At 40.6% G+C, this 12,121-nt stretch overlaps 1 protein-coding gene across 3 annotated transcripts in view; it reads right to left on the bottom strand.

Moving 5' to 3' along the window:
• The window catches only part of CYFIP1 (cytoplasmic FMR1 interacting protein 1), a 122,853-nt gene extending 113,054 nt beyond the window's left edge, over positions 1-9,799 (bottom strand). The window contains exons 1-2 of one of the 3 annotated variants that reach the window (XM_032843112.1): positions 9,669-9,798; positions 8,305-8,364 (exon numbers count right to left, since the gene is read on the bottom strand). The gene's annotated coding sequence lies outside the window, so the exon portion shown is untranslated. Of the gene's footprint in view, positions 1-8,304; positions 8,365-9,668 lie in introns of all 3 variants that reach the window. The other 2 variants (XM_032843113.1, XM_032843111.1) reach the window with 2 other exon arrangements.
• Positions 9,800-12,121: the final 2,322 nt, after the last annotated feature.

Raw genomic sequence — 12,121 nt, 5'->3', positions numbered from 1 at the left:
CAGGATGCAAGGGTGGCTCAATATTTGCAAATCAATCAATGGGATATATCATATCAATAAAAGAAAGGGTAAAAACCATATGATGCTTTCACCAAATGCACAAAAAGCATTTGATAAAATGCAACATCCATTCATGATAAAAACTCAATAAAGTAGAGTTAGAGGGAACATATAGCTTAATAAAGGCCTTATGTGAAAAACTCACAGTGAATATCATACTCAATGGGAAAAAATAGAGCTTTTCCCCTGGGGTCAGAAACAAGATGAAGACATCCACTCTCACCACTTTTTCCCAACATAATACTAGAAGCCCTTGTTATAGCAATATAAAAACAAATAAAAGGCATCCAAATTGGTAAGGAAGCAGTAAAACTTTCACTATTTGTAGATGACATGATACAATGCATAGACACCTGGAAGACTCGTCAAAAAACTATTAGAACTCATAAACAAATTCAGTAAAGGCCCAGATACAAAAATCAATATGCAGATATATGTTTCATTTTTATACATGAACAATGAAGCAGCAGAAAGAGAATTTTTTAAAATTCCCATTTACACTTATACCAAAATTAGTAAGATACCTGAGAATTAACCTAACCCAGGAGGTGAAAGACCTGTACTCTGAAAACTATAAAACACTGATGAAAGAAATGAAGATGACATAAAGAAATGGAAAGACATTCCATGCTCACGGATTAGAAGAATATTGTTACAATGTCTATACTACCCAAAACAATGGACAGATTTAATACAATCCCATCCAAACACCAACAGCATTTTTCACAGAACTAGAACAACCTTAAATTTATACATAACCACAAAAGTCACCAAAGAGTCAAAGCAATTTTGGAAAAGAAAAGAAAAACTGGAAGTATCATTATTCCAGACTTCACATTATATTACAAAGCTGTAGTAATTAAAACAGCATGGTACTGGCACAAAAACAGACACATAAATCAATGGAACAGAACAGAAAACCTAGAAGTAAACCCACAACTATATGGTAAACTAATCTTTGACAAAGCAGGAAAGAATATGCAATGGAAAAAATATAGTCTCTTCAACAGAAAATATGGGGAAAACTGGCCAGTTACAAGTAAAAGAATGAAACTGGATCACTTTCTTGTACCATACATAAAAACAAACTCAAAATGGATTAAAGACCCAAATGTGAGACATGAAACCACCAAAATCCTAGATAAGAACACAGGCAGTAATTTCTTTGACATTGGGCACAGCAGTATTTTTCTAGATGGGTCTCCGTGGGAAATAAAAGCAAAAATAAACTATGGGACTACATCACAATAGCTTCTGCATAGCAAAGGAAAGAATCAAAGAAACTAAAAGGCAACCTATGGATTGGGAGAAATTATTTGCAAATGACATATCAAAGGGTTAGTATTCCAAATACGTAAAGAACCAATAAAACTCAACACCCAAAAAACAAATAATCCAATTAAGAGATAAGCGGAAGACATGAACAGACATTTCTCTAAAGAAGACATACAGATGGCCAAGAGACACACCACTCAACATTTGGGAAAATCAAACGCAAATCAAAACTACAATGAAATATCACCTCACACCTGTTAGAATGACTAAAATGAAAAACACAAGAAACAAATGTTGGTAAGAATGTGGAGAAAAAAGAACCCATGTGCACTGTTGCTGGGCATCAAACTGGTGCAGCCAATCTGGAAAACAATAAACACACTCCTCAAAAACAGAATTACCCTATGATCCAGTAATCCCACTACTGGGTATTCTTCACTGGTATTCTTCGCTGGGTATACTTCACTACAATGAAGAGCAAAACACTACTTTGAAAAGATGGATGCACCCCTATGTTTATTGCAGCATTATTTTCAATAGCTAAATTATGGAAGCAACTCAAGCGTTTGTCAATAGATAAATAGATAAAAAAGATGATATATATATATATATATAGAGAGAGAGAGAGAGCTATATATATGTGTGTGTGTGTGTATATATATATATATATATGATGCAATATTATTCAGCCATTAAAGAAAAGAATGAAATCTTGCCATTTACAACAACATGGATGGATCTATAATACTAACTGAAATATGTCAGTTAGAGAAAGACAAATACCATATGATTTCACCCATGTATCGAATTTAAGAAACAAAATAAATGAAAAAAGAAAAAACAAGACAAACCAAAAAAAAGACTCTTAACTACAAACAAACTGCTGGTTGCCAGAGGAGAAGTGGGTGGAGGGATGGGCGAAACAGATGAAGGAGATTAAGAGTACACTTAACTTGATGAGCAGTGAATAATGTACAGAATTGCTGAATCACTATATTATACACCTAAAACTAATATAACACTGTATGCTAACTACACTGAATGCCAACTATACCAGAATTAAAATAAAATTTAAAACAAGAAAGAAAAATATATTTAAGAATAGATTTAACCAAGAGGTGAAAGATTTGTACACTAAAAATACAAAACACTGCTGAAAGTAATTAAAGACACAAATGAATATATTTCACATCCCTGGACTGGAAGACCTAATATTGCTAAGATGACAACATAACTCAAAGCTGTCTACAGATCTGATGTGATGTCTTTCAAAATTCCAACAGTATTTTTTGCAAAGCTAGAAAATCACACCCCAAATTAATACGGAATTGCAAGGTACCCAGAATAGCCAAAAGAATCTTGAAAAAGAACAACAAAGTTATAGGTATCACACTTACTGAATTCAAAACTTACTATAAAGCAACAGTAAACAAAAAATGTGGTACTGGCATAAAGACTGACACACTGACTGATGACACAGAACAGAGAGCCCAGAAATAAACCCTTGTTTATAAGTCAGTGATTTTCAACAAGGGTGTCAAGATCATTGCATGGGAAAAGGACAGTCTTTTTAACAATTAGTGCTGGGAGGGGCGCCTGGGTGGCTCAGTGGGTTAAAGCCTCTGCTTTTAGCTCGGGTCATGATCTCGGGGTCCTGGGATCAAGCCCCACATCGGGCTCTCTGCTCAGCAGGGAGCCTGCTTCCCCCTCTCTCTCTGCCTGCTTCTCTGCCTACTTGTGATCTCTGTCTGTCAAATAAATAAACAAAATCTTAAAAAAAAAAATAGTGCTGGGAAAACTGGATATATGCATGCTAAGAATTAAACTGGGCCATTAGCTTACACTATCTATAAAAGTTAACTCAAATAAACAACAAGCTAAATTAAACATAAGAGGTAAAACTATAAAACTCTTGTAAGGAAATATATAGGAAAAGCTTCATGACACTGGATTTGGGAACAATTTCTTGAATACGTCACCAAAACACCGGCAACATAGAAAAACTAGACGTGAAAATTAAAAACGAGCACACCCACCCAAGGATGATGTCAATGAGTGAAAAGACAACTTGCAGAATGGGAGAAAATATCTGCAAATCATATATTTGATGAGAGATTGGTATCCAAAATACATAAAGAATTCCTCTAACTCAACAGCAAAAAGACAAACAACATGATTAAAAAGTGTACAATGGACTTCAAACAGAATATCTTTCTCCAAAGATATATGAATGGCAAATATGTACAGGAAAAGATGCTCAACATTACTAATCATTAGGAAAATGCAAATCAAACCCAGAATGAGATACCATTTCACACCCATCAGGATGGCTTTATCAAAACCAAAAAAACCAACAAACCAGAAAAAAGTGTTGGTAAGGATGTGAAGAAATTGGAACCCCTGTACATTGTTGGGAATGTTGGTGCAGCTGCTGTGGAAAACAGTATGTCAATTCCTAAAACAAAAACAAAAAACAAAAACTAAACACAGCATTACCATATGATCCAGCAATTCCACTTCTGGGTATCTACCCAAAAGAATTGAAAACAGCATCTGAAAGAGGTATTTGTACACCCATGTTCATAGTAGCATTCTACAGTAGCAAAAGGTGGGAACAACCCAAATGTCCATCAACAGATGACTGAACAAAGAAAATACAGTATATACATACAATGGAATATTATTTGACCTTAAAAAGGGATTAAATTCCGATACATGATACAAATGGATGACCATACCAAATGGTCATACCAAATGACATACCAAATGAAATAAGCCAGGAACAAAAGGACAAATAATGTACAACTGCATTTTTATATATGGCTTTAATAGTCAAGTTCATAGAAAGTAGAATGGTAGTTGCCAGGTGCTGGGGAAATACACGAATGGAGATTTTTTTTTAATGGGCCAGAATTTCAGTTTGGGATGATGAAAAAGTTCTGGAGATGAATAGTGGTGATGGTTGCACAACAATGTAAATGTACTTAATTCTCCTAAACTGTACACTTGCAATGGTTAATATGGTAAATGTTAACATTTTTCTTAGTAAAATAAAATCAGGTAGAGTGAGTCCTCTAATTTATTTTTGTTTTTAAACATTTTTAAAGCTATTCTAGTTTATTTCCCCCTTCATATAAAGTGTAAAACCAGCTTTTTTTTTTTTTTTAATTTACTTGACAGAGATTACAAGTGGGCAGAGAGGCAGGCAGAGAGAGAGGGGAGGAAGCAGGTTCCTCGCCGAGCAGAGAACCTGATGTGGGGCTTGATCCCAGGACCCTGGGACCATGACCTGAGCCGAAGGCAGAGGCTTTAATCCACTGAGCCACCCAGGTGCCCCAGCTTGTCTTTTATTTATAAAAACATCCTGTTGAGGTTTCTTTTAAAAAAATTAAACATAGGGGTACCTGGGTGGCTCAGTCAGTTGAGTGTTCAACTCTTGATTTCAGCTCAGGTCCTGATCTCATGGGTCACAAGATTAAGCCCAGCATAGGGCTCTGCATTCAGCAAAGGGTCTGCTTGAGACTCTCTCTCCCTCTGCCCTTCCCCGCCTCGTGTGTTCTCTCTTTCTCTCAAGTAAATAAGTAAATCTTTAAAAGAATTTTTTAAATTAAATTTTCTTATGACCCTGCAATAACACTACTAGGTTTCTACCTAAAAGAAAATAAAACATATATCCATAAAAAGACTTGCACATGGGTCTTTACAGCAGCATTGTTCCTAACAGGCAAAAAAGTGAAAACAACCAATAGTTCATCATCTGGCAAATGGATAAAGAAAAGGTGATATATCCATACAATGGAATATAATGTACCAAAAAGGAATGAATTACATGCTACAACAGAAATGAACTCCAAAAATGGTATTTTCAGTGAAAGAAGCCACACATAAAGACTACAAATTGTATACTTTCCTTTATGTTAAATGGTCAGAAAAGGCAGAAGACAGAAAATAAATTAGTGATTAGCTAGTAGGGTTAGAAATGGGGATTACCTTTTGGGTCATGTGGAATCTTACTGGGCTAAAAAGTACGTTCTAAAACTGGTTATGGTGATGGCTGTACAACCCTGTAAATCTACCGTAAATCCCTGCATGACTCAAATAGTTGAATTATGTACGTTATACCTCAAAAAGGAGTTTAAAAATATCTCTTTGCTGAGATATTGATTAGAATTATGTTAAATATAGAGATCAATTTGGAGAGAACTGACATCTTTACTATGATGAGTGTTCCAAACCCTGACTTCTCTATTTATTTATATCACCTTTGTTTTCATTCATCAGCGTTCTGTCGTTTTCAGAACATAGATCCTGTGGTTTTAGATTTATATCTAAGTATTTGATTTTTTTGAAGCTACTGAAAATGGTATTTTAAAGTTTCGCCTTCTAATCATACATTGCTAGTATGTAGAGTGACTGACGTGTTGACTTTGTTTTTGTGATCTTACTAATCTCACTTACTAGTCCTAATAGCATTTTCATAAATGCCTTGGATTTTTATGTAGATTATCACGTTGTCTGCAAATAAGAGTTTCATTTCCCCTGCCAACTTGCATGCCTTTTTTTTTCTCTGTCCTTATTGAAGTGGCTAAAATAAAATTCTTAAATTATGTAGGTGTTATTAATCCATACTATCCCATGACTGCTAAGAGACGGTTAAATTTTAGTAGCAAAAACAATAAAAATAGCTTCAACGGGTTACTTAATACTTCACCTTTATAAAATACATTTTTCTAGTATAGAAACTTCAGAAAACATAGCACTAATAATAACTGTTCCTTCTACAGTATTTTCCTATATTGTCTCATTTGATCTTCATGAGAATCTAAGAGGTACTTTTCCCATGTTACCAAAGAAGGAAAATGTTGTCAAGGTAGGCCAAGAAATGTGCCCATGTGACCTCAGATAATCACACTGGAGCAGACAGAATCAACAATCAAAGCAGAAGACTTGCCAGGACCCAATCTGATCTCACCTGCTCAAGTCTCTGTCTTCTAGGCATTGAGCTGATCTCTCTGTAAGGCAGTGCTAGCGCAACGCAAACCAAAAGCCAGAACACAGTCACAGAGTGAGAACAACAGGGGAGTGGAGAGGCAAATGCTTCTGGAGTGGTACCTGAGCAAGCACCGTGCCTTAAAAGAATCACAGGTGATTCAGTAAGTGTGTGAGGGTCAGATCGTAGATTATAACATTTGGGCCAAGGTATATTGGGCAGATTCTTTCTAATTTTTAAACTGAAGTATGTGAGTCAGGTGATTGGATTCAAAGTCTGGCTCTGCTACTTATCAGGCATATAATCTTGGACATATACTCCATTTCTCTTTGTCAATTTCCTCACCCAATAACTGCACCTACCTTTGATGGTTGTGAGAATAATTAGTATGTAAAGTACTTAGAACAAGAATTAGCAACAATGCCTGTTTCTGTAACTAAAGTTTTATTAAAACACAGCCACGCTCTCATCACATATTGTCTATGCTGCTTTGATGTTACAACAGTAGAATGAGGTAGTTGTAATAAAGACCATATGGCCCCAAAAGGCACAAATATTCTTCATCTGGACCTTTACAGGAAAAATAGCGCTGGCTTAGAACAATGCTGGAGCATAGGTGCTCAAGAAATGTTAGCTATTATTTTAACCCAAACTCACTTCCAGAATAGTAGGCTTGAGTATGTACACAAAGCTATAAACAAAAGCACTGACTATGGTGGTGACAAACATGAAAGAACAACGTCAAATAACAAGAGGCTGATTAAATAAATATACCCACACCATGGAACACTATACAACCGTTAAAAAGAATGAAGGAGGGGCGCCTGGGTGGCTCAGTGGATTGAGCATCTGCCTTCGGCTCAGACCATGATCTTGGGTCCTGGGATCCCTGCTCAGTAGGGAGTCTGCTTCTCCCTCTCCCTCTGCCCCTCCACCTGCTCATGCACATGTGAGCTCTCTTGCTCACTCTCTTTCAAATAAATAAAATCTTTAAAAAAAAAAAAAAAAGAGTGAAGAAAAATCTGTGTATACATACCGCATATGCCAACACGAAAGGATCTCCAAGATCTTAAAATGAGCCAAAATCATTAGGTGGAAAGGTATGATGATATATGCAATATAATCTCATTATGTTACTAAAGGACACACAAAAAACTAAAAACTACATGTATGCACAGAAAAGGCTATATAGTACCACAGAAGTACTGAAGGAATTTCACTTTTAATATACATGGTTCTGTGCTTTTCTATTTTTTAATAAATGGGCATTTTATAATTTTTCTCATGACCTAAAAATACTATTTGAGGGGCACCTGGATGGCTCAGTCAGTGGATCGACAGCCTCTTGGTTTCCCCTCTGGCGGTGATCTCCGGTAGTGGGATCCAGCCAACCAGGGGCTCTGGGTTGGTGGGAGTAGGCTTGAGATTTCCTCCCTCTTCTCCTACCCCCACTCACATAGGAAGGCCTGCTCTCTCTCTCTCTTTCTAAGAAATAGATAAATCTTTAAAGAAATATATTATTTCAATCTCTCAGGTTGTATCCTAAATGTATACTTATCAAAACTTTAAGTCTTTACCCTCAGGGACAAACTAGAAAATAGATTAATCTCAAATGCTTTACGGTAAACAAACTAAGCCACACTCAAAGGCCACATATTCTGGAAAAAGCAAAATGTAGGAGTGGAAAACAACTCAGATGTTGCCAAGAGTTGTGAAAGTGGAGAGGGGCTGCTTACAAAGAGACAGCTGAAGGAATTTTGGGGGTGACAGAACTGTTCTGTATCTTTTTTTTTTTTTTTCTGTTCTGTATCTTGATTGTGATGGGAGTCCTATGACCGTGTATTTGTCAAAACTCGTGATCATACACCGAAAAACAAACTTTACTACATGTAAATTTAAAAAGAAGTCCAAATAAACACACATACAAAAAAAACAACAGAAAATTTTTCTTTGAGCGACCTATCAGCATAGGAACATACATGTTAACACAGGAAATGTTTTCCACCATAATTCTGTTTGCCTCTGTCACGGAGATGATGCTGCAGGGGAAGAAGGCAGCAGGGAATCAAAATATTAGCACCAAATTCCTACTGAATTCTTACAAATGCATACTTGCTGTGGTCCAAGTTTAAATAATAGTGACTTCTTTTCAGCTTTGTGCCTGCACATTGACACTTCACATGGAAAACCACTATGACATTCAAGGGATAAGGAACAGCAAAGGTGGGACTCTCAGTGGTAGAGGCACCCCAGCGCACAGCAATCAGAAACTGCCGCCTCTGGCTGCTGAACCTGGAGAAGATTTTCTGGCACAATCTCTAAGCTACTCTGAGTTAGTGACGGAGTGTCAAGCACAGCAATCTGATATATGGCACCAGGTACCACTGCTGCTTCAATCACGAATCATTTAAGGAATAGTATTAGAAAAAGGCCAAGAAATTCCCCTGGGCTCAAGAAGCAGCAAAAACTGTCCAATGCAGCACACAGTACCCTCTACTACCAGAAAAGAAACACTCCAAAGTCTCAGTTACCCACAGAAGCGCAGATCATCCAGCCCTGGGTTTCATAAGCAATTGCTATCTGTACTGTTCAGACATAACACTAGTGGACATGGTCTGGACGCCACTCCCAGCTTAAAAAACACTCCTTAAACCCCATTTCCAAATTACTCTCACCATTTTTCTCACACCCACAACGTGCTGCAAACTAAACGCACGCATTTCAGGCTTAAAATACACAATTCAGTATGGCTGTGCGAACAGCGCTGCCCACGTTAACAATCCTGGCGCCTTAACAAAGCCCAAAACTCATCTCCAAGAATCTGTAAAATGGTTTCGCTTGGCCAGAGTCTCCCTCCTTTCCTCAGAGATGGGCACAAAGAAGCAAAAACTGGTTCGGGTCTAGTCGCACGGTATCAGTCCAAGCTGTCTGCGCCTTACTTTCCAACAATAACTACAAAACACCAAGATACATACCCTCCCCACTGGAGCTCTGCCACGTGCCAGGGGCTACGGATGCGGGAAGCCCGGAGCAGGGGCCGGGGGCGCGGGGTCAGGGGTCAAGGGTCGAAAGGCTTTGGGGCAGGGAATGTGAGGGTGTCCACCCGCGCACAGACCGGGATGCGCTGCAACTGGGGGTTCGGAGGCTCGGAAACTGGCGTGCCGGGGCCGGGGCGATTCCCGGGAGGCCGCGCCGGCTGGGAGGCCGCGCCGCGGAGAACCAAGTCCTGGCCGCCCGCGGGGCCGGAGTGCGGCCCCTTTGCCATAATGCCCGATTGGGTTCCAGGGTCCGCCCGTACCCCACAGGAGTTGCAGGGCTGGGCAGGGCCAGCAGCCTTCCTCACCTGGGTCGGGGCGGCGGTGGCTCCGGGGTCCCAGTCAGGCTCTGGGAGTTTCCTGGCTGAGTGAGTCACTCGGGCGGGCCGGGAATGCGCCAGGAAACACCCGGCCTCCTCCCCTTCCTCCCGGGGCGGGGGCTCTCCCGGCTCGGCCTCTTCCTCCTGGCGCTCCTCCCTCCGCGCTCCGGCCGCGGCCTGGCTGCGCCCTCCTTTGCCGGGTGCGCTCTCCACAGCCCCGCAGATCCTGACCGGCAGCGCACGCCTTATGCCTATCCGCTGTAAGCAGGCGACGGAGAAGCCCTGGCCGTGCTCTCCTCTGGCTGCCTAAGATGCTCTCTGGGGAGATCTCGGAGAGCCACCTGCCGGCTTAGACGACCTCAGCTCTGCGAAGGACTGCTGGGCAGCACTGCTGTGGGACTCCCCCCAGGGCAGCCGCTGGGCTCGTGGAGGAAAAGGGGCGGAGATCTGCACCCTGCACCGGGTCTCTACCGGATCAGGGCTGTGGGTGGATGGGCTGCTGAAGAGGCGTGGCGGGAGCCGGGGGCGGGGGTCGAGCACCCAGCGCGCTCCCACCCGGCGCCACTGCCAGGTAGGAGGTGCGCACACCTGCGCTTCGCAGGCCGTAGTGTGGTAGGTGATGAGGTACTGGGTGCGACAGGTACATACCGCCAGATCTCAGCCAACTAGGAGAATATGACTTCGACGGGCCCCTGCAGTGATCCCATCTGTACAACGCCATCTCTCTCTGAGCCAGGGGTAAACCCGCGTGCAGACCTGTGGGAATGGCTGACAGAAGAAAACTTGATTTGAACAAGTCCCCCAGAACAATCCTGAGACAGGTCAATTCAGTGACAAATTATATGAAAACAGTGAATGGAGTAAGCTTGTCACAAGCATGGTTACGAGAAAAATTACCCTAAACTCCGCACCGACCACCACCTATCCACTTCCCCTTCACCCACCCACTGGCATTCTGGTTCTAATGAAGAACAATAATGATGGGCATCAAGTATTCTAATCTGGCCACTAGACTATGAAAACCACAAGAGGTTTGCTTACTTCCGTCTGTCCTCTGGATAATGCAAAATGTCACAGCGAATGGATCCTGACTAGACCAGAATCTACCGGTTGTCTAAATATTCAGAGAACATTTTTTTTAAGAAGTTCCTGGAGGTCCCTGACACTCCTACAAAGCATGCGTTTTGAGTGACTTTCTGGTTCCCAGCCCACACATTTTCAGTCAGATGACTGTTTCTCTTTGCCCAGGGCTGAGCCTCAACGTTAGGTTCCAAAGGGTTTTGTTTTGTTTTATTTTGTTTTACACTGCAGGTGAAGTGATAGAATACAAATTCATGGTGTATTGTGATATTTTAAAAATATTGTAATTCCTAAAACAACTAATAAAAAAAATAAGAGGCACAGCTAAAAATCCAAGAGAAGAAATAAAATAGAATGCTGAAATATACTCAATCCAAAGAAGGCAGCAAAGAAGCAAAAAGCACATAGGATAAGCAGTAACAAATAGCAAGCTGTTAGGTTTAAATCCAACCATATTAGCAATTATATTAAATATACATAGACTAAACATTCCAATTAAAAATAAATTGTCACGTTGAATAAAACAAATCCCAATTATATGCTATTTAAAAGAGACATACTTTTGAGGTGCGGATGGGGTTGGGGAGATTCTGTAGGTTAAGCAGGTAAGGGTCTGCCTTCGGCTCAGGTGGTGATCCCCAGGTCCTGGGATCCAGCCTTAACTGGACTCCCGCTCAGCGGGGTCTGCTTCTCCTTCTCCATCTCCCTCTGCCCCTGGCCTCACTCATCGTGCTCTCTCTCAAAAAGTCAAATAAAATCTTAAAAAAAAAGAGAGAGATGCTTTATAAGGACACAAAGAAATTGACATTAAAAAGATGGAAAACAGGGGCACCTGGGTGGCTCATTGGGTTAAGCCTCTGCCTTCAGCTCAGGTCATGATCTCAGGGTCCTGGAATCGAGTACCCCATTGGGCTCTCTGCTCGGCAGGGAGCCTGCTTCCTCCTCCTTCTCTCTCTCTCTCTCTCTCTGCCTACTTATGATCTCTGTCTGTCAAATAAATAAATAAAATCTTTAAAAAAAAAAAGATGGAGGGGTGCCTGTGTGGCTCAGTGGGTTAGAGCCTCTGCCTTCGGCTCAGGTCATGATCCCAGGATCCTGGGATAGAGCCCTGCATCGGGCTGTCTGCTCAGCAGGAAGCCTGCTTCGTCCTCTCTCTCTGCCTCCCTCTTTGCCTACTTGTGATCTCTGTCTGTCAAATAAATAAATAAAATCTTAAAAAATAATAAAAAATAAAAATAAAAAAAGATGGAAAACAATATACCATTTACATAATAATCATAAGAAAGTTGGAGTGACTCTATTAATATCAAAGACTTCAAGACAAAGTGTCACCAGAAATAAAAAGGACAGGGGCTCCTGGG

Source organism: Lontra canadensis, unplaced genomic scaffold (genome assembly GCF_010015895.1).
Source record: "Lontra canadensis isolate GAN:19392208 unplaced genomic scaffold, GSC_riverotter_1.0 scaffold135, whole genome shotgun sequence".
Classification (NCBI taxonomy): Eukaryota; Metazoa; Chordata; class Mammalia; order Carnivora; family Mustelidae; genus Lontra; species Lontra canadensis.
This window is presented reverse-complemented; position numbering and strand designations above follow the sequence as displayed.